General features: G+C 33.7%; 1 pseudogene; it reads right to left on the reverse strand.

Moving 5' to 3' along the window:
• Positions 1 to 3,024: 3,024 nt before the first annotated feature.
• Positions 3,025 to 8,784, reverse strand: LOC113713997 (oxoglutarate-dependent flavonoid 7-O-demethylase 1-like; annotated as a pseudogene).
• Positions 8,785 to 24,079: the final 15,295 nt, after the last annotated feature.

A 24,079-nucleotide genomic window follows, 5' to 3' on the forward strand; every position in this document is an offset into this window, starting at 1 on the left:
GAGAAGTGGAGGCGTCACAGAATAGATCCAAAAAATTCCAAATCTGATCATCAAAATCTAAAAAAACTCATCTTGGGCATATGAAGAAAGCAAGTTTTGTCGTTCCAAACTTCAAAATTGACTTTTAAGAGTCTATTAGCTATTTTCCTTGAAAATGGTTCATCACCTTCACTTCATGATGTTTATCCAAATTTTAGATTATCCTTAAATTTTTTATTGAAATTATACCGGCCTTGCTATGTTACCTATGTAGAAGGAAGCATAACAATTACTTTGATCGAAAAATAGTATATACAAATAACATTTAATTTTATAGAATTTTTTTTGGAGGTAGAAGTTAACATTTACTTGAAACCTTATGTGAGGGAAAACTAAAATTTCTGGGTTTTAAAGAGTTGGTGACTAGGAATGACAACGAGATGGATTTGGAATTAGAGAACCCTCTCCCTTCTCCCTTCCTGTGCTTTAAAAAATTCTCCTTACCCTAAGCTATCCCTCCTGCCCCCACCCGACTACCCAATAAGGGTGCCCCAATGGGTGGTTCAAAATAAACTTCTTTTTTCATAATTTTTCATATATAATATCAACAAATAACTGTATAAATCAATCTTTTGAACTTTTAACTAAAATTCAACATGAAATTAAGTTTAAAATATACTTTAATCTTTTAAAAATATTTCTCCGTATTTATTAGCATAACTAAAGTAATATTTGCTACTATTATTATCTTATTGCAAACATGCAATACACAAAAAAAAAATTCAGTAAACTAAAAATAACCAAATCATCATTTTACCACACAAATCATGATATCATGAGTTTTCAAATTATAATGTATATGTCTGTATGTGTATGTGTGTGTGTCTATATATATATATATATATATATATATATATATAGGTGGGGATAGTACCGATACAAATCCCCACCACCCCTACTATATATAATAGGGCAAAAAACCTCAGCGGTCATTAAACTATTGGTCAGATTATGTTTTGGCCATCAAACTATTTTTCGTCAATAATTGGCCACCAAACAACTTAATCAATAAACACGCGACCATTTGATCGATAATTGCTATTAATATATGAAATTAGCACTACACGTGGCAAAGTAAGGGGCAATTTTGTCCAGCAACTATGTGTTGCCCCCGCAACTACAATTTCCTCAAAACTATGGAGTTTCCATTGACCACAAACTCCTCCAGGTCACAACTCCCCCATTCTCCTCGACCGTGGAGCGCAAGGCCATCTCCACCACCAAAATGGCCCTAGACTCGCCTCCGAGGTCTCTGAGCGTAGCCTACTCGGCGGGCATGGCGAACTGATCATTCTCGAGCTTTCTCAAAACTATGGAGTAATCAATTGTGGTAAAGGGCACCCTCTCGAGCAAGCAAATAGCGACCATGGACCTGACAAGGGAGAAGGGCCCAACGGCGTCGTCAATGAGAAACTTGTTGGCGTTAGAGTTAGGGACCTGAGAGAGAGTTGGAATGCGAGGGGACAATTTGGAAGGTTGAGGTTGTTAGGGTTGGGAAGGGGAGAAAAGGGGCGGGAGTTGAAGGAAGAGATAGCTTTGAGAGAGAGGTTGCAAGAGGAAACGAGGTCAGGGACTAAGTTTTGGAGAGAGGCAATGAGGTGTAGCTGAGCATTGTGTAAGGCCTTCACACGGGATTCTAGTTGCTGTCGGACCTGTTTGACGGCAATCATGGAGTCTTTGCTGCTGCCTTCAGATGGCGTCTCCATGTTATGTTTTTCCTTTTCTCTTTTCTTTCTTCCAATCCTAAGGTGAAATTGCAGTAATAAAATGGAGATTGGGCTTAATTAAGGCATTTGTGGCAGCTCCTGCGTAGTTGGTGGACAAAATAGCCCCTGTGCTTTGCCATGTGTAGTGTTAATTTCACATATTAATAGCAATTATCGATCAAATGGTCACGTGTTTACTGATTAAGTTGTTTGGTGGTCAATTATGGACGAAAAATAGTTTGATGGCCAAAACATGATCTGACCAATAGTTTAATGGCCGCTGAAGTTTTTTGCCCTATATAATATGTACATAGATATTGACAAATATAGTTACATATTAATTAATTTATTTAATTTATAGGTGGGGATAGTACCGAGACAAATTCCCGCAACCCCTATTCCCACTTCGCATTTCTCTGCGCCCCATTTCTATAGCTACGGGGCAGGCATACTTACCGATCGTGACCCCTCTCCACCTCTTAATTCCCATGCCATTAGAATGAAAGTGAATAAAGTTGGCATCTATGCTGCCCGATGGTTAGGTGACCTATAGCATTGAATGGTTTCATTTCTAGCTTTCAATAATGAAACCATGAAGATGAAGTCTCAAGGACGAATTGTCGTCCCTCAGTCAATCACCTCGATGATGGATCACGCAACGGAGTGATACTTGGTATATAATTGTCTAATCAGCAAATCTTTGCAAATCATTGATGGTTGAGATGTAGTCAAGTAACAAGGTTTACAACTTTAAGAGTTGTTCTATTCAGGACACACAATAGAAGATGGATCTATATTTCACTTATTTGAACAAGATTTTATTATTCAAAAAATAAATAATAATAATTGAAATTTATAGCGAGTCCATCCTTTCTATTTTATATGCTTATTCTGTGCTATACTTTTAAGGACATAATAGAAAAACCCAAAATATGAATTTAATACAAAGAGGACTTATGGAATAGCAATATATTCAAAGATTTATAATTGCGCCTAAAATAAGTACTAGAGGAAAAAGGTAAAATAGCAAAGAGTTTTTTTTTTTTTTTTTGGTTCCCCTTATCAAGATCTGGCATAAAGAGTGACTTCTAATACGTCGTTGATAGCACATACAATTACTCATCATTCTCTTTCATATTTAAAAATAGATTAATTTTCTATACATTAATAATGTATACAGTATTAAATCTGAATGCATACTATTTATTCCAATTTTGAATTTTGAATTTAAATTAATATTAGTTGTCATGCATTCGAATCTAATAGCATATACAGTGTATACAAGATTAATTTTTAAACAATTATACATATTGTGGTGAATGAAAGTTGGGGGAGGCGATGAAGAGGGGACACCATATCAACAATGTACATTAGTTCCAAAGAGAAAAATCATAAAGGGACTAAGAGCCTAAAAGTCTTCGATTTGGGTCCTCATTGCGTCAATGAATGATTTCCCATCTAGTTCACGGGAAAAAAAACGCTTTTAAATAGTCAATCATACTAATTCTACTGAAAATTACTGGATTTTCAAGGGTCATAAGACTTGGCGCTGGACCCATGTCACCATCCAGTTTTGGGGAAAAGAACGTTGCAATGGAAAGCCTTTCATTGTGCAAATTCACAGTTGCCCGATGCTCAACACTCTTGTAAATCCCATTTGTCACAATCTGCATCTCAGTTAAAAAACGTCACATTATTCCCAACTGTGTACTATGTAGTATACATTCTCATAAAAGTTCAATTAGGCTCAGTAATAGGATATGGTTAACATCGTAATCTTGTGAGTCCACCTACAACTACTGTCATGCCCCAAAAACATTGGAGATAGAATTCAGAAGCAATACCCTAATAGATCCAGGACATGATTTGTAAGTAACTCGTGTAATTAGCTTTGAAATCAAGACAAAAAGTAAACTACTTTCTGAAAATCAAAACAAATTTGTTGGAGAAAAGAGCAAGTACTTTTTTCAAAATGATGAAAGGAAAGTAGTTTGAATTTTACCACTCGTACATCACAGGTAAGCAATAATTTGGAGGGTGGGGTGTAAGGGCATGTACAATACTAATTTCGAAGTTATTATGCCCAGGTTTTTTCAATATAAGACCTTTTCAGCCATATATTTTATGCTTTTTTTGACTTTATAAAGATACGTATTCTATTAAAGTAGTCAATATTCTACTAAGAAACAACATTCGTTTAACTCTGACAAAGTAGCCAAAGTTAGAAGTTTAGGCACGGATTTGTCAGAAGTTAAATTTTGGGATGAAAGCTACAATTTGACCTTGCCTCATTTTCTGGGCAGTGCAAGTTAATAATTAGTCTTACACATCAACCTAGTGTAGGCATACTAATCATAATCGGAAAGATTATCTCTTGAATCCTATTAAAATATGGGAAGGACATTCTAATTTCCATATATGTTCATAATTGTAGAAAGCAATTTGAAAATATCTCATAAGGGAGGCCAAAAATTAGATAGATGTTGTAATTATATAAACAGAAAAGCAATTTGAAGAGATTGTTCATATTCACATTGCATCTTGGGAGAAAGGGTTTTGAGCATGATTACCTCTAAAATGTCTCCAACATTGACTATGAATGCATTAGGAAGTGGTACAACAGGAACCCAAGCTCCAGCCTTTTTGATTTGGAGGCCTTCCACTTCATTGCCTTGAAGCACTATGGTAAGCCCACCAGCATCAGAGTGGGGGCAAAGACCCATCACTAGCTCAGGTTGGGGACACGGAGGATAATTGTTCATCCTCATTGATTGCATCCCTTCTTGAAAAAGCATTGTCAAACCTTCAAGCTTCATTCCTAATGCTTTTGTCATTTGCTCAAGGACCTTGATGGCAAGGATTTTCAATTATGCATTGTGCATTGTTATTATATATTGGATATTCTTTACTTTTTATTTACATTCTTTTTTTTAACATTCTAGAGAAACTCTAGACCAGTACTCAAGGGAATTGAAAATCCTTGCCATCAAGGTCCTTGAGCAAATGACAAAAGCATTAGGAATGAAGCTTGAAGATATGACAATGCTTTTTCAAGAAGGGATGCAATCAATGAGGATGAACAATTATCCTCCGTGTCCCCAACCTGTGGCTTATTAATTTTCCTCATAAAGACAATTAAGAAGGTGAGATTTAAGAAAGGGATAATTTCATAAACCTTCCCTAAGATTTTTAATAATTTCATTGAGCTCCCTTAAGGTTTCAAAAATTACACCTTCCTCCCCTAATTTGACACTTTTGGTAACCAAACCTTAGACTTGGTCAAAATTTTAATGAATATCCTAAAGTACCCTCAACTTATAACATTTGAATTACTTTCCAGAACAATCATAATATATTTAACACAAATATACAAAAAGAGTGTGAAGTTTTTAACACCATATTTATTATTTGATAAGCAAAGATGACAATAGTTCTATCACTATGATAAACTACTTTTAATGGTGATTTACCAGGGTATGTATTTTTTAATTTGAAAAAGAAAATACTGTCATAATTCTTTTAAAGTTTGTAGAATTTTGGATCGGTGGAACTATCATAGCTTGGTAGCAATTTTGGGCTTTTCTTTTGAGTTAATGTTGCTTTGGGTACCAAAAAAAATCAGCAAGTAAAAATTAGATCACATTCAAAGTCATAAAAAATGTCACTAGTAAAACATTTATGCTATCAATGTTTATATTTTATGGTTTTATTGGCAAAAATATAAAAGGGGGAATAAGAATAGAAAAAGAAAAGAAAAATAATTATTAATACCATTTTTTGTAAAAGTATATCTAACAAGAGAGTTTTATTAAAATGTTAAAACTAATATTATCATTTTATGTGGGCAAAGGAGGTAAATGTTATTTTTACAACCTTGAGGGAGCTCAATGAAATTATCAGAAACCTAAGGAGAGGTTTCTGAAATTGTCCCTTTAAGAAAAACGAGAGGATATATTTTCCTGTATGAGAGAGAGAGAGAGAGAGAGAGAGAGAGAGAGATGATATAATTTATTTTTCGTCAATCGTCATGATCTACTCTGGTCATATGCTAACCTATTTTAGGGGGAGACCCAACTGAATCCATTGAAAAACCGACGGGAATTGAATCACCATTGAATCAAATGTACGCACTCATATGGATTTGAGAAAACCACATATAGTATCAAAGTGATATTGGGTAAGATTTGAACCTTTAACCTCCCACTCCACCAAGACTTTAAGTCATTGGGTGGCCAATAGCCATATGATTAAAAGAAGAGAAATGTTGGAAAACAATTAAGAATGACTCCAAGGTAAAAAAAATGGAAGAAAAGGCCTATCATGTGGAGACTTTAAGAGAGATAATGATCAAAATATTCAATCCTTAGGACACTTTGTGGCTGATAAGCTGTCTTTTTTTTTTCTTTCTTCCTTTGAAGGAGTGGCTGATAAGCTATCTTGATCATTACACATGGAATTTTATTGAAGGGGTAACATTCGATGTTTCATGTCGTACGTCGGCCCCTAAGACAATACGACTTCCAAATAAATGCATCTAATAATAAAAATATATATATTACGTACACTCGGATATTCTCTGCTACAATTTTTCATGTAACAGCATTTGGCTTTATTATTGCCTCCTCGGTTTCAATTATATGTAAAAGCTTTTTTCTGTTAACCAATTATATGTTTAGTTCTGGCAGGCAACCTACCAGCATTATCAAATTTTTTTTTTCTGAATAAAGCATTTTAGTCATCAATGGAATACTTTTTATAAACAAATTGTGACCTAGAATAAAGAATAATTGAGTGGTTATCGTCTTTTTTACCCCTCAACAACTGAATGAGACATATATTATTATTTTTTTCGACAAAACAAAATTCACAAACAGTGATTAAGATGCTGCATAACCATTATCGACATCTTTCTTTATTTATTGTTCTTTAAGATTTAAGACAAAGTACTTAATTACCTCATCAAGTCCTTTATTACTTTGCTTATTAGAAGGGAATTATATAGTTCAAGTCCTTTATTTCAGTGATGAAGATTTATTGCGTACTTCCGTCGACTAATTAATCCCTGATTTCCATAAAATAAAATCAATGCAGTATTTGTAATCAATTGATTTCCCCTCTCCTAATTTTCCCAAATCTCTAATTACAACCCTTAATTCATAAACTTCCATGCAATGTTGGTATTACAAAGATAATCGACATTGCCACTGTAGAAATAAAGGAGCAGAGGAGATAAGGAATAAATTAGCAAGCGGTAGTATATAAAGAACCAAATTAACCACCACTGCTATAATAAAGGACCAAAATGTTCATATTTCCATCAATTAAAATACATGAAAGAATCAAACCGCCACACTTAAATAATGTCTCTTTATTGTAAATCCAGTTTATAAATCATAAAAATCAGCATTATATCTCTTTACAATTTCAATTCTAGACTTTCAGTTTCTTTATATATATCAAGATGTTGACAATTTATGTAAAAGAAAATAGAAAGATTACAGGTACGGTAATTTGCAAAGTTATAGACTGCTACTAACCACTTATTTTCTTAACCTATTACTAGTCTATGATCATCTTATCCCTACCTTTTAAGTATTTTCACCGACAAAATTTTGAAAAGTTTAGACAAGTGTAGAGAATTTTAGAAGCTTATGACTTTCAAAAGTTATACTATGTGTGATGTTACTATAGTCCTCATGTGTTTGACAACACAATTCATCATTTAAACTTAATGTATTTAGATCTTAATATATTCAGATACATTTGATAACCAAAAATTGAACATCTGAATTAATTAAGTGTCATTAAATTTTTTAGGCAAAACTTGCTATAAAAAATAAGTGATAAACTTTTCACTTATCACCGGATGTGATATACACTCAAATGTATATGATTTAATACTTAATAATTCAATAACTTAATATATTAAGATTTCAAATTTCAGTTTTCAAACTTCAATTTTATCAAATGCATCCTAAATACAATGATATGAATGTGTGTGCAAATTTTCTTGTACCTGAATGGAAGAGGAAGGTTGGGAAGTAAATGAGGTTTTCTCAAGTGAGTTGGCAGAGTGACCATGTAAAACATGTTAGCCCAGTCAAGTTTTTGTTCCTCAGATACAACAAAGGCCTGTCCATATCCTTCTACATCGCCCGGCTCTTGGGCAAATCTCTTCTTCTCTTCAATCGTCAAAATGAAAAGCTTTTGCATCTCTAGTTTCAGTTAGTCCACTAATGAAGAGCTCGCTCCATGATTAATCAGCTGGTGACAAATTGTACAGTCACTAATTATTTGGTGCTGACTATTATAACACTTCTCCATTTTAACAGCAGGCATGTATATCCATTTAAATTAGATGATTGCCCTTGTATAACAATTCAAAGAAGATCCGAGGAAAAGCAGGAAAGAAAAGGAGATCACTCCGATTACATTCTAGTCATGCATTATGTACTACTACTAGAGAAAACCAAATGAGTTCATATATTAGGGTAGGCATGCTTGCTTTTGACATAAAATTTCTGGATAATTACAAGAAAAGAAACATTTCAATATGAAAAAAAAAAAAAACTTGTGGCAAGATATATCATTTACCTACAGTCCTGAAAAGTCATAGTTATTAACATAATAAATATTTCAGAATTATTTTATTCCCTTGAAAGTAAGTTAAAGTTGTGGTAAAAACCAAATTGAAATGACTAGTAGATTTTGAGCAAATACTATTACAATCAGACTCCATTATTAGGTCAACAACAATACCTAATATATGCATATACAAATACAAAATGACAAACCTGGAAGAAGCCCCATTCTTTGCAGGCAAAATGCAACTTTTCAAGCTCTGGATTCACTGATTCGTCACAAAGCAACCTTTGCATGTCAATTACTGGGATTTCCTCTGTGGAGACCCCATGAAGTTTGGTTGGATCAGGTCGTATGTATCGGGGTGGAACTGATGCAAATTTCTCCTTAGCCAACATAGGGTACTTTTAGAGAGCTTCCCAAATTTATCATACCAGATTCCATGTTTGTGGTTTGTGTAAATCTCTACCTATATATATATATATATATATATATATATATATATATATATATACGTAGCTCCAGGTTGCAATTGATATCAATTCGTGATCAAGGCACACTTTATATGTGTCATATGTGTAAATAGTATAACTGATATTTAGTTGTAAAAGTTATTTTACTAAAATTTGGTTTTACATTTTGAAATTTTTAGAGATAATGTAAAAGATGACACAAAATTTTAGCACCACAGATTCAAATCACACTTTGTATACTTAGATATTCGAAAGATGTTTCCTTAGTGACATGTTATAGTTCTTGGACAAACATACTTACTTTTGTTAAGGTTAATAAAAGACTAAAGGAATTTTGGAAATTTTCCTTAATATTATGTTCATAACGTTTAATTGTATATTCTAATTTTTGGTAAATTAACCAACCTCAAACCTGATCATATGCTACTTTGGGAAGATTAATTAAAAAATGAAATTTAGATTTCACAATTATTGGCACTCTTTCCTATTTTTGATATGTCACATTTGGAATATTCTACTTTTAGAAACTAAACTTAACTAATAAAACAATATTTTTAGATTTAACCCAAACAAAAAGCATTAATGATATTTTGATCAATGAAATAAATTAAAATCTGAGAAAAACAAATGGGGAGCTGAAGGCTCATTGAGAGGTTTAGGTTGAAAATTGTTTTATGACAAGGTCAGTATTTTTGTCATGGCTAACTCCTTTCATGAATTATGCAAAACACAATCCACATACATACATGCATACATACATACATATATACCTACATATCCTTATACTATATAAGAATGAGTTTGGGTCAAATAATGGCTTTGAATTTCAACCGTAAGAGTAGGGGCATTTTAGGATTGTAAGGTTGTTTTGAGTGTAGTTATAACGCTGGGTACTACTTAAGATAGCATGTGTATTTTTATATTTACTGAAATGTTCTTGTGATTTGTTCAAAGGTTTGGGTATTTTGGGAATGCGTGATTATGTGGTTATCTTTTCTACAATGGGTATAACCCATGATAGCTTCTTTATTGGTGTAATTACTTAAATATCCTTATAGAGGCATTGATTGGCTTGTGTTAATTAAATTATAAATAATATCAATTATTACCATTGCTTTACTATTATAACTTGAAGACATTCAAATGCCATTTTCATGTCAATTAAAGTGTTTATTAAGGAATTTATAACTAAGCATCAATTTCATCTTGATTTCTTCAAATGTGCTCTCCTTCACATTCTTCCGTTATGTTCCTTTCATCTTCCAGTAAATGCTTATTTGTACTGCCATTGTACTCTAGATTTCAATATGGTTTTATGCTGAAACTATTCTTGGTGGTTTAGCTTGAGGTCAGCTTTTATTATTTTTTTTATGGTATGATTTGCTTGTAAAATCATAGTTTCTATTGTGAGCTAAATGCTTCTATTCTGAAATTAGATACTTTGTTAGCATAATTTAGTGTTAATATTATTGCTTCCCACAAATTTGGTTGCTGTGTACAATTTAAACGGTGTGATTTTGTTGGAATAGGTTTGGAGCAATTATGAGAAAAAAGTTTTTGCAGGAAGTATTTGGAACAAGGTAATCCAAAAAACTACTGTAATTGATGCATTATGGTGTGGTTTATACTGTAATTGATTTTTCTACTACAATTGAATTTTTTGAATGGTGTCATTTCTTATCTAATTGTTTACTTTAGTAATAAGGTGATTCTTATGCAATTGATTTTGGTGATAGTTAGATTCCGAGTTATTTTGAATTGGTAGTTAATACTTTGTCCTATTGATTTGAGTTTGTGTCAAAATTTATTCTTTCATGTATTCTTTTGTATATTTGCTTAAGCTATTCATCAAAGTACTTGACTTGAATGTGGATGATTAGAAGGTTGAAACCAATAAAGAATAAATACCAATAAGAATAGAAATCCCAAGTAAATCTACCTCTAATAATCAATAAAGTAGTTGGCTAATGCCCTCTCCCTCTTAGTTGCAATTTTCACACTGATGATCAAATTCTGAACGTTGTGATCATGTTGTCCTGTAGACCATTAAGTACATTTGGAATGCTCCTAACTTTTGGGAACTTGGTGGAGCTCCTATTATTTTAGATTGTCTGTTTAGACTGTTAAATCATTGCCATGCACACAATTTTCTCATGATTATTTTCCTGTTCAGTTCTTTTTCTTAGTTTCCTGTTTGGAGATGAAAGTTCCTATTGACATTTAAACAACAATATAATTTATTCTTCTGCCTTTATGACTTCATAAGTGCATTTTTTATGTAACATTTGTCCAGGAAAAGAGTTTCCTGAAGATGATAAAATACGAAGACTCATGCTTTATGTTGGTGCTAAACACGTTTTACATAAGGTTTCAAATTCTAGCTTTTTTAGTGCTGAACAATGAATTCCAAACTTTCTTTGCCGTATTTGATGATTATTTCTTTTTAAAGTGTACTATTATTTGTTTGTTGGTAGTAATAGCTTGCGAACCTTGATTTTCACCGGTATGATTTGATTCTATTCTTAGTATCATTTTTTTGTGTACAAGAATCAGGTAGTACTATCCAATGTCATCTATTGTTAAGCACAAGCACTTCTATGTATTATTTCTTCCTGTTAAAATACATTTTTTTTCCCGTCTAGATAGTCTTATGCTTCTCATTTCTAAGCTGGGGATATTCCTCTTCTGTTTGCTCAGAGTCTGCAGGAAGTTGCAATAGTCAAGTTTCATTGTTCATTGTCTGATTCATAATAGCAAAAGTGAAGGTTTTGCTCTAAGAGAAGGCAAATAATGATTTGGACAAATTAAAACTGAGATTTTAATCTAAAAATATATCTAGCAATTTTGCAGTTCTCAACCTATCTACAAGATAACAAAGACAATGCAAGGAAAACTACTACTACTACAACAGACAACTACCATGTTCGATAGAAGTTAAATGCAACAGCCTACTACTTTACTTTCATGTAAATATGAGTACCCGTTAGGGAATGAAATTTATAAATTCCGTTTTTACTCAATCTTCCATTCTTACGAAGTTTAATATATAGTTATCCTTAATCTTTTCATGGTTATCTTTCTATTATTAAAAATTAGTTTTCCATGCTGTTACATCAAATAAAAAATTAAAAACTATTTTATACCATATGCACCAAACTCCCGCACATCGCATATATGTATAGAAAAGATTAATTCATATATAAATACACACAAATTTTCTGATTTGTTTTATGACAAGGCTAGTGATTTTGTTATGGCTAACTCCTTTCATGAATCATGCGCAACACAATCCACCATGGCTGATGATTTGATTTTGTTTATCGAGTTTTCTTTCAACTGAAAAAGAGCTTATCGTTCACTTTCAATGTCAGTGACACTTGAATAATAAGCTTGTTTAGTACAACTAAATGGAATTTCTTTGGTATTGGTCATCTGAAAAAGTAATCTCAGAGTAAGCACCAGCTACGGTTATAAATGTTTCTACAAAATTGTGGATAGAATTTCTTTGGTATTGGTCATCTGAAAAGGTAATCTCAGAGAAAGCACCAGCTACGGTTATAAATGTTTCTACAAAATTGTTGATAACATGGCGACGACTTAAAGTCTTGATGGAACGTCTCTGGAGTGATGTATTCCTTTATCAATTTGTATCAAAATTGTTGCAAAATGGGTGATTGGATTAGCCCATCTCCAAAAATTGATGACTTACAAAATAGGATCCACATACTTTGCTACGCAGATGAGCTTGCGATTGTTCATTATTAAAGTAGACAACATCAGCCTACAGAGAGCACATCAGTGCCCAGCCTGTCACAAAATATCGGTGTCAATTGTACAACAAATGTAACTACTAACACAAATATTTAACCATTAAGACATTGAAAATACAAATACTAATAACGTACCTAATAATACAGCAAGTTTTATCACTTATTAAAAATTGTGTCTCAAAATCAATCTCATCTAGCGAACGTTCGTACTAAAACTATTTAAACCATCAATTGCAATTGCTCTATCAATAGTAGAGAATCTTCATCCAATTTGAGACTTTTCCCAAACAACGTATATACAATTAATATGTCGTTTGGAATTCTGCACTTCAACTATAAATGGATTGGTTTTAGGATAGAATTTTAAATTTAACATTATTACCCATGGAGTTGTTTTGCTTCTAAAATGACTCGTATACATCAGAGGTGTTAGGTTCATGAATAAAAAGATTACATCCCACATTGGTCCGAGAGATGGAGAAAGGGTGGTTAATATGTAAGTAAGGATCCAAAACCTAATGGGTTAAGCTTTTGGGTCAAAGTTGGGTTCCTAATTTCCATATTGGACTCTTTGGGGGCTCTCTCGAAATGTTTCTCTCTATCAAGAATTGGTTTCATACCAAAGCAAAAGGTTTGTAAGTCTAACTATTATTGTAAATAAGCTAGACAGATTACCTGTTGTTCAATAGTTTAGTATCCATACTTCGTATAAGACATAATGCACTTGTTTGTAACTTTCAAAAGATTTTCATGTAGGAATTTTTTGTTTTGAGGAAAAAGGGATAATTCTAAACTAATTTCCGAATGACAATAGCGAATGGATAGTTACTTAACTGGCATCAATAGTTTAAGTCACGGGATCGATCCCCTGCAATCACAAGTACTAATTCCACACACAAGGGCTACAATCTTTAGAAACATAACAATTCTTTTGCGTTTGCTAAAAGTTGTCCCTTCCCACTCTCATGCCTTATACAAAGCAATAGTATATACCAATCTCTCTCTTTGCGTACTCAATACTCATGCGAACATGTGTATGTGCATGTGTAAGGGTAAAAGAGAGAGGCTAGTGTGTTTAAAAATAAATGTGTGTGTATGTGTGAATGCGCATGCGAGCAAGCATAAGAGGGTAAAATTCAATATTTTGCTCCAAAGTCCACACAAGACCAAATAATACATTTTCTCCTCACTAATTCAATTGGATCAATAAATATAGGAAACCTTCGATTGTTTTTAACGCCATGTAATCCCACAAATAGATGCCATCATGTGGATGTCAACACATGAAAAACTATGGTTTTAGACTCGGACTGAGTATCAACTCGTTCGAATTCAATGAGTCAGGGGTTAATGGGTTCGATCAGGGTTAAATCAAATAACGTCATAAATAAAAATTATTTAAAAATTTAAATATTGTATGTAAAATACTTAAGCACATGTTAATATTAATAAATGTATATTCATATATATTTGATGTTTCAGATATATTTAACAAGAAAATACAAAGAAATTAAAATGATCAAGTAGCAATTTATATTATTTAATGAACATTAACAAGTTTAGAATTAAAATTATGGACTTGATTGAAAAATAACACCAAACTTTTGGACAATATTTATAAAGTATGAAATATTTGAGATATATTAATAATTTTTAACAACTTAAGGGTCAAAACATAATACTGAAAATGCTTTGACTTTTTTAAAAAAAAAAAAAAACTTTGACACCAATAGATTCTTCCAGTTTTTCTGGTCAAACTCAGTCAAATCAGATTTTTGACCTAATTTGACCAAATTTCTATCTATCCGATTTTTTAGAAAAACTCATACTAGACACTTGGCCGATTTTCAATTCGATCAATCGAACCAACAGGTCCGATCCAAGTTTGAAAGCATAGATAAAAAACACACGAAGAGATAATGCTCTTAGAAGTGATACTTCAGAAGTCTAGCTCATTTGATCCATGGACTGGATGAGGTTGGACAAGTGTATTAGGAATATATCATAAAAGGGCTTCGTCGCATTTTGGGCTATATTAAACTAAGATTGGGAACTGAAATTGTCTTTTCGTATTGCCACATAGATCGGATATTCAAGTTGAATGTCATTACCCTCAAAAAAAAAAAAAAGTTGAATGAATCATTGGACATCATTTTCGTGATTTTAATAATGGCTTAAGTCAAAAGACATGTTGTATGCTGACTTGGCAAGAGTTTTTTTTTAACCTCTTCTATTTTTTTTTGTTTGCGAATGGAAACCCTCGCTATCACAAATTATTACATAGACCCTGCCACTTAGACAGACCTTAGGCAGGTACCCCTCCCAAGTGCAATGGAGGTGGTTAGGCTTGTCAACGGGTCAGGGTTTTGATCGAAACTGAAAATTCTGAACCCAACCCGTTTTTATGTAGTAAATCAAGACCCGACTCGTATACCCAACAGGTCTTGATCTGAGAGTTTTGGAATTGGATTCGGTGGGCTGTGGGTCGGATCTAGGTCTATTAGAAAAAAAAAATCCAAATTTAAATATTTTAAAATTAAATCCAAAACCAATCATAAATCTATCTCCAAAATTAAACAAATCAAATTACAAAACTAAATCAGAAATAACTCAATAGTCAATACAAAACTAACCACAAATCAATCTAAAAAATCATTACTAAATTGTTAATTTGGTAAAAGATTGTATTTAGAAATATTTATATTTTATAATTATTAATATATTGTTTGGATCCGAGTTGGAATCCTATATTCCATATCCAACCTATTTTTTGTTAGAGTAAACGGATCCAGGTATCGGAATTATTTCTCAACCCATATTCGGAAAAAATTATCGGGCCTGAGCCGAGTTCGGATCCAAACCTGACCCATTGACACCCCTAGAGGTGGCCAACCTAGGCCATGGGCCTTTTCTATCACCCATTGGCCCCATTTAGATAAGTAGGGAAGACTTTTTTTTTTTTTTTTATAATAGGGCACAAATAAGAAACAAAAGCAATTTTAACACATATAAAAGTATTTGGGAAGAGAAGGAGAATAAATATACAAACAAACATTTAACAATTTATTAACTCAAAACTCAATCATAGCAATATCAAATTGTAACTTTTCGCTTACGACAACTTACGAATTTAAACTATGAGACTTTCCCTCAAATTTACTCTCAAAACTCGACTCAATTTTTCAAGTAATAATCCACTACTCTAGTAGTACTTATGCATTGTTAAACTTCTTAAACAAATACAATTATAAATTGAAACTTATTTGGAACGGATTTGAAATCTCCTATACCAATATGGGAACTAAACAAACAAGACACCGAAACAAGAAACTAGAAGAATTAGAAAACTAAATACTAAGATAGTTGGGTTTAATTTCCTATATTGCCTTCCTTTATTGCCTTCCTTAAACCATGCTCGTTATTGTGCTCACCTCCAATGTCATTTCGAACTTGAATCTCTATGAAAAACTCAGTTGCAGTAGACACAACATTTAACTCCAACTTATGATTGATTTTTAGTTTCATCTTTACATGTAACAGTGGTCGAAACTTATACTTTTTGAACAATTTCTTACCTTGATCACTTATGTCAACAAAGTTAAACATGTTCATCCAAACTCCATTCATTACTCCACATCACCAAGAAAATTTCCCAACACTAGAAAATCATAGTTGCCACCTCCAATGTTTTTAACATCACCATATTTTTCCTTTAATTTTTTCACTCTAACAATCGCATCTTTCGCTTCAAAAAATTCATCAACCACAATGAAATAAAAAATTTCTCTCTTATCACAATCTTTAGTTACATTTTCCATATCACCAAAGACTTCACTTTCTTGCTCAACCACATGCGAAATTTCTTTTTCGGCCACAAATTTTTCATCTTCATGTGTACCCATAATTTCTGCAATTTCTTCTTTTCTTGACGCATCAAAAAAAAATTCTCCTACCTCATCACAAAATTCTTCTCCACCATGACCATAGAAATTCATCAAAATTTTCCAAACCTCCATTGCTGTATTTACATCTATAAATTTTTTGGCTACATGCAATTGGACTTGGGTGTTGAGATATTGGAATGCCTTGCAATCTAACTATTTATTCTTCTCTAACTCTTAAACTGCTTAATAATTCGTACCTTTTATAGGTTTCGTGAACCCCTTTTAGACAAAATCCCAAATTCCAATAGCTTGAATTTTTTTTTTTTTATCATCCAACTCCAAATCTCAAAATCAGTTTTACCATCAAAAATAAAAACATCACAACGTGATGAATAACATTGATCCATGCTTCAATTTCATGAACAAGCCCTAGAATTAAAGTCCAGACCTCTTATTCTTTGTAGGAAAATAGCCCATAGGATAAATAATAAAAACAAATCACACGCTCGAAGAAATAGCATGGCAGCAAAATATTTGTAAACAAACAAACGGAACGGGCTCAAGAAATGAAGGAAACTAATTCCTAAACTAATATGAAAACTAAACAAACCAGACACAAAAACAAGAAATTAGAAGAATTAGGAAACTAAATACTAAGATAGCTTGGTTTAATTTCCTTCAGTTAGTGAAACTAGTTAGGAAAGGAGTTTGGTAGTCATTCCTTTCTTATAGTCAATCTTTCCCTCTGCATCTCTTTCTTCTTCTCTCGTTCTGATCATTCCTCATTCTTGAACTAATTCTTTCCTTCTCTAGTTCATTTTTCTCCCAAATCAATACTTAATTTGGACTCCAATTTTGAGTCCCTGATAGTTGTTGGTATGAAGCGGTTGACTCTGGCTGCTTGAATGCCCCCTGATCATGGCTGAAACTACTTGTTTTAAGTCTTTGAAGGAGCAGGTCAAGGAATACAAGCAAGGTTGAACAAGGCTCTGGCTTCCATAGGAATTTTTTAGCGGCAGTTAGACTCCATGAATAATTTCCAGCGACATTTTAAAGATGAGTGGGAAAGTAATGGCAAGAAGATGGAGTCCATGATTCATAATGTGCATCAGAAATTCAGCTCCTCGATGATGGTGATGTCTTGTAAAGACAATCAGAAAGTGATCTGCGAAGAAGAAAATTGTGGATTCCCACCTCCTAGAAGCAACAGAAGCTGTTGTCCACCAATGAGCCTGGAGCGACTACTAAGGAGAACTGGAGTAGGATTCCTCTTCCCAGTTACTCTTAAGGTTGAATTATGTGACAGCCCCACCTCCCCCTAAGGCGAACCAAAGGGTTCGGCGGACCTCTTGCCCAACTCTCGCCGGGACTCAGTCGTTCACTCAAACAAATCCGAAATAAAACCACAAGAAAGAGTATAACAACAATCCAAAACTTAAAGTGACACCTATATACATTGCTATCTCCAACGGGATTACAAACATCGAATATACAATGGTTCTCATTTCTTCATACAACAAACCCGTGCCAAGCACTAGGGCGAGAACCATTACAAAATCAAAGAACTAGACTAGGCTAGTCGATACCAAGCTCTCATTCTTGCTCGCCTTCCCCTATTAAGGAAAACAAAACTAAAGGAATGAGCTAAAAGCTCAGTGAGGTTCCGAACACATAATCAAACATTCAATTCAATACATTAAATATAGAGTATCAATAATTCAGGAAACATTTACAATGGAAAGTGATAGTAACACATTCATTAAAAGGATACGGGCTTACATGGAGCTATTTGTTCGTTCGTTCGTTTTCCTGTTATTCCCCTTATTCCTCCGATTATTTGAAATGCATTTTTGTATGTAAAACCCTTATTCGTTCATTCCATTTCACCCCTATCCGGACGTTGGCCGGACTCCACCCGACAACAAGGTAATACTCGAGTATACCAACATTCACACCCAGGGTCACCATATCGCCCGATCGAATCCGCTTCTAGCTCGAGTCGATCGGTAACGAAGGGCAGGGCCCAGTTCAGCCAAAAAGCTTACATCATGCGCAACTAACGTCCAAAGTTTCCTTTCGGATACACCCTCAATCATCAAGGTATCCTAATAATCAAACAAACACATTATGCTTCAACCATCAAAGATGTAAGTGATTCAAAGACAAGTCAAATACGTACTAGTACAAAGTATAAATATGATTTTGGTAGTGAAAAGAGTATATTGAAACCAAAGGATATAAGTAAAATATTTGTAAAACTTACACTCACTTGTAAAACTTTTAAATTGCTATTTGAGTTGAAGTGACAAAGAAACGGAAATACCCTAGATGGTTCACATGGTATTCGCTCTCAAGCCTTACTCAAGTCGCAAGTGTATCGACATAGTTCTTGAGCGTAAATTTGGGCAGCACGCCCTTTGTAGCTACCTATTTTGTAGCCATTTATGGCTTCATTCTTTTTCTCAATCAACCCCAAAGTCATATACAAAATCATCTCATTTCAATAGCCATTCCATAGGTTCCAAGTTATACAAGTACAAAATCAAGCTAGGAACATGTGCGGAAATGGAGTTTGTGTCAAGAAACAAAAGACAGATTTGACGTTGTTTTGCATAACGGACACAACCAAAGCTACGCTTATCGGATTAGGGTGCAATTTATACCGTTTTGAAGCTAAGAAAGAGAGTTACAACTTTTATGAAGACCACCGAGTCCAGTTCGTAGTGTATCTAGGTCAAAATTTGAAATTACTGAACTAGAATCGCACAGACAGGCCATTTAACCGTGCTATGTTTAAATGACAATAACTCAAGCTACCGAAGTCCAATCGAGGTGAACAGACATGGTGAACAGATGCGGTTAGTGTTGTGAAATATCAAAATTGTCCACTGGACTGAACCTATGAGAGTCAGGGGTATTTTTGTCTTTTCACAAACTACATTGCTCTGATTGAGCTGAAATTTTGTAGCCAACCATAAAACATCATTCTATACAACTTTCATGTTTTGTGCTAAGCCTAATTAGGCCTCTAACATGATGAAATGGAACCGGACAGAACTGAAGCTAAATTTTCCAGAAATCTGGAATTTTTGTTATTTTAAGCTATAATTCACATTTTCACCTTGAAACTACCACTACTATCACCTTCACAAGATCATATACCATATATATACATCATACCACACCTAACCCACAAGAAACCCTAACTCAAAAGTCATCCATCTAATCATCAAAATTACTTGAAACAAGCATCACAAACACAATTCTAAACTTAATACCCAACTTAATCATGAGTAATGGAGAAAGAAAGGGTGATCAGCCGTTATACCTCAAGACAAGAGCTTGCAAGAGTGATTCTCCACTTTTTCTTGAAATTTTTGGTTCCTTAGGCTTCCCAAGCTTCCAACTAGTGATCAATCGGTTTAGTTTTTTCTTGGTTGCACTCAAGAGGTTGGATTCAAGGTAGAAGATTGAACTTTCTTCACTCTCTTGCTCCTCCTAGCTCTCAGCCAAAACAGGAAGAAAAATGAGGAAAGATGAACTCAAATGGAAGATAAGAAGGTGAGACTTGGCTTGGTCAAGAAACCATAGATGGTTGACACTTGTCACCACCAAAGCCTTCCAAGTTTCTCTTTCTTTTCCTTGCATTTTGGCCACATATTTCGGTCACATGGCTGAGGATGAGGGGGGAATATTTTGCAAAAATATCAAGGGTATGTGGTGGTAGTGAAGTGGTGGTCAAGTGGTATGTTTAATTGGTAGTGATCGACACCCGTCGGTTTGAGCCGGTTTTCTTAAACCGCGTATACTAGGGTTTTTAACTTCTAATCATTAACTTATTATTATCACTTCTAATTATATAATATTTCCTCATCCAAAAGTCACTCTTACCTACCAAATTTGAACCTCACTCTGTACCGAATAGTCGCACTACGAAAAAATGTGAAAACCCTAATTCGCTCTAACTTGAAAACGGACAACGAAAACCCTTACTTCTATATTCATTTACACTTATTGTGGTGTGATTGGGTAGTAGGGCTATTATAAAATCATAAGTTCCAAATAAAAGGGAATTTTTAAGAAAATGTGAGGGGTTTTACAATTCCATAAATTGAATTTAGGGTTTCAGTTAAAATATGAGAAATTTGAGAAAACGGTTAGTCACAAGTGAAACTAGGGTTTTGATTAGACGTTTAGAGTTTCTAGTCTTTTTAAAATAAAACAAGGTTTTAAACCAAACCCAAAGAAATAACTTTAGTTTCTTCTTTAAAACAAAATAATGTTTTTAAAATAAAAATAAGCTGAAGAAAGCGTAATATCCTCTTTGAGACTAAACAAAAGATGATCCTAAAAGTTGGGGTATCACAAATTACCTATGTTCTTTGGGGATAGCAATATCAAATTGTAACTTTTCGCTTACGACAACTTACGAATCTAAACTATGAGACCTTCCCTCAAATTTACTCTCAAAACTCGACTCAATTTTTCAAGTAATAATCCACTACTCTAGTAGTATTTATGCATTGTTAAACTTATTAAACAAATATAATTATAAATCGAAACTTATTTGGAACTGATTTGAAATCTCCTAAACCAATATGGGAACTAAACAAACAAGACACCGAAACAAGAAACTAGAAGAATTAGAAAACTAAGTACTAAGATAGTTGGGTTTAATTTCCTTTATTGCCTTCCTTAAACCATGCTCGTTATTTTGCTCACTCCAATGTCACTTCGAACTTGAATCTCTATGAAAAACTCAGTTGCAGTAGACACAACATTTAACTCCAACTTATGATTGATTTTTAGTTTCATCTTTACACGTAACAGTGGTCGAAATTTATACTTTTTAAACAATTTCTTATCTTGATCACTTATGTCAAAAAAGTTAAATATGTTCATCCAAACTCCATTCATTACTCCACATCACCAAGAAAATTTCCCAACACTAGAAAATCATAGTTGCCACCTCCAATGTTTTTAACATCACCATATTTTTCCTTTAATTTTTTCACTCTAACAATCGCATCAATTTTAACAATCGCATCTTTAGCTTCAAAAAATTCATCAACCAGAATGAAATAAAAAATTTCTCTCTTATCACAATCTTTAGTTACATTTTCCATATCACCAACGACTTCACATTCTTTCTCCATCACATGTGCAATTTCTTTTTCGGCCACAAATTTTTCATCTTCGTGTGTACCCATAATTTCTACAATTTCTTCTTTCTTTGACTCATCAAAAAAAAAATTTCTCCTACCTCATCACAAAATTCTTCTCCACCAAGACCACAGAAATTCATCAAAATTTTCCAAACCTCCGTTGCTGTATTTACATCTATAAATTTTTTGGCTACATGCAATTGGACTTGGGTGTTGAGATATTGGAATGCCTTGCAATCTAACTATTTATTCTTCTCTAACTCTTAAACTGCTTGATAATTCGTAGGTTCTATAGGTTTCGTGAACCCCTTTTAGACAAAATCCCAAATTCCAATTGCTTGAAATTTTTTTTCATCATCCAACTCCAAATCTCAAAATCTTTTTTACCATCAAAAATAAAAACATCACAACGTGATGAATAACATTGATCCATTCTTCAATTTCATGAACAAGCCCTAGAATCAAAGTCCAGACCTCTAATACTTTGTAGGAAAATAGCCCATAGGATAAATAATCAAAACAAATCACACAATCGAAGAAATAGCATGGCAGCGAAATATTTATAAACAAACAAATGGAATGGGCTCAAGAAAGAAATGAAGGAAACTAATTCCTAAACTAATATGAAAACTAAACAAACAAGACACCAAAACAAGAAATTAGAAGAATTAGGAAACTAAATACTAAGATAGCTTGGTTTAATTTCCTTTAGTTAGTGAAACTAGTTAGGAAAGGAGTTTGGTAGTCATTCCTTTCTTAGAGTCAATCTTTCCCCCTGCATCTCTTTCTTCTTCTCTCGTTCTGATCATTCATTATTCTTGAACTAATTCTTTCCTTCTCTAGTTTATTTTTCTCCCAAATCAATACTTAATTTGGACTCCAATGTTTGAGTCCCTGATAGTTGTTGGCATGAAGCAGTTGACTCTGGCTGCTTGAATACCCCCTGATCATGGCTGAAACTACTTGTTTTAGGTCTTTGAAGGACCAGGTCAAGAAACAGAAGCAAGGTTGAACAAGGCTCTGGCTTCCATAGGAAATTTTTAGCAGCAGTTAGAGTCCATGAATAATTTCCAGCAACATTTTCAAGATGAGTGGGAAAGTAATGGCAAGAAGATGGAGTCCATGATTCATAATGTGCATCAGAAATTCAGCTCCTCTATGATGGTGATGTCTTGTAAAGACAATCAGAAAGTGATCTGCGAAGAAGAAAATTTTGGGATTCCCACCTCTTAGAAGCAATAGAAGTTGCTGTCCACCAATGAGCCTGGAACGACTACTAAGGAGAACTGGAGTAGGATTCCTCTTCCCAGTTACTCTTAAGGTTGAATTACCTATGTTCTTTGGGGATAATCTCAGGGAATGAGTCAGAAAATGCCATAAATTATTCTTGTTTTACAAATTTTTTTGATGAAAATAGAATGAATGTGCTTGGAATGTATTATGAGGGAATAACAGATAACTAGTTTCTGGGGCTAAAGATTGAAAAACCAAGCTAGTTTGTCTTGGAAGGAATTAAAGAACTATCATGCACACATTTGTTGACAGAGGAAATTTTGAAAAATTCAATAAGTCACAATAGATGGGTAATTTAGAAGAATACCATGAGAAGTTTAACAGTTGAAAACTTTGATGCTCCTCACGAGTAATAAGACTTAGTAAACGATATTATGTCTCCAGTTTCATTAGCGGGCTTAGAGAAGAAATTAGGCACAATCAAGATGTTCAAACTTGAGATTTTAATAGTAGCATTTGACGTAGACAGATTAGACAAGGGGGTAGGCAGAATGTGGACTCGAGATTTGAATTATATAAAATCAAAATTGGCCATGGTATTGGAACTGTTGAGCCACAAGGTTTGGCTTTGGTGGCAAAATTTTATCCCACATCGAAAGAAGCCTAAGGAAAGCCTCCCAAATTCACCTATAAATATAGAAGGCTTATGAAGGTTTCAATAGCACCACTTAAGAAAGCATCATATGGGCTATTAGCTTCTTAGGTCATTTAGCCCATTTAGTCAAATATTTTAGCCTCTCTTATTTTGAATTTAGGAATATTTCCTAAACTTTTTATAAGTGCCATTTTGGCCTAAGAACCATTTTCCTACGGCTTTTGTATTTCTTCTTCATAGTAGAAATATTGCTCCTCCCTCGCCCGTGAACGTAGGTCAATTTGACCGAACCACATAAATTTTGGTGTCTTTTATTTTGCTTTGTTATTTGTCTTTATTGGGTTGCCATAACCTTTTTATATGGTCGGTTTTACCACCTAATTATTATATGGCTGGTGTCTACCGTCTAACCATTATATGATCTGTTATACCATCTATTTTGTTCTAACTTTAATTTGTTTATTCCTGAACCAGTCCTAACAAACTGGTATCAGAACTGGTTGATATATTATGCAAGACAGGTTCATCTGGTGGGCCCCGTTCATCTGGTAGGGGTTGTTTATCCATGGGGC

The sequence above is a fragment of the Coffea arabica genome, chromosome 9c (assembly GCF_036785885.1).
Source record: "Coffea arabica cultivar ET-39 chromosome 9c, Coffea Arabica ET-39 HiFi, whole genome shotgun sequence".
Classification (NCBI taxonomy): domain Eukaryota; kingdom Viridiplantae; phylum Streptophyta; class Magnoliopsida; order Gentianales; family Rubiaceae; genus Coffea; species Coffea arabica.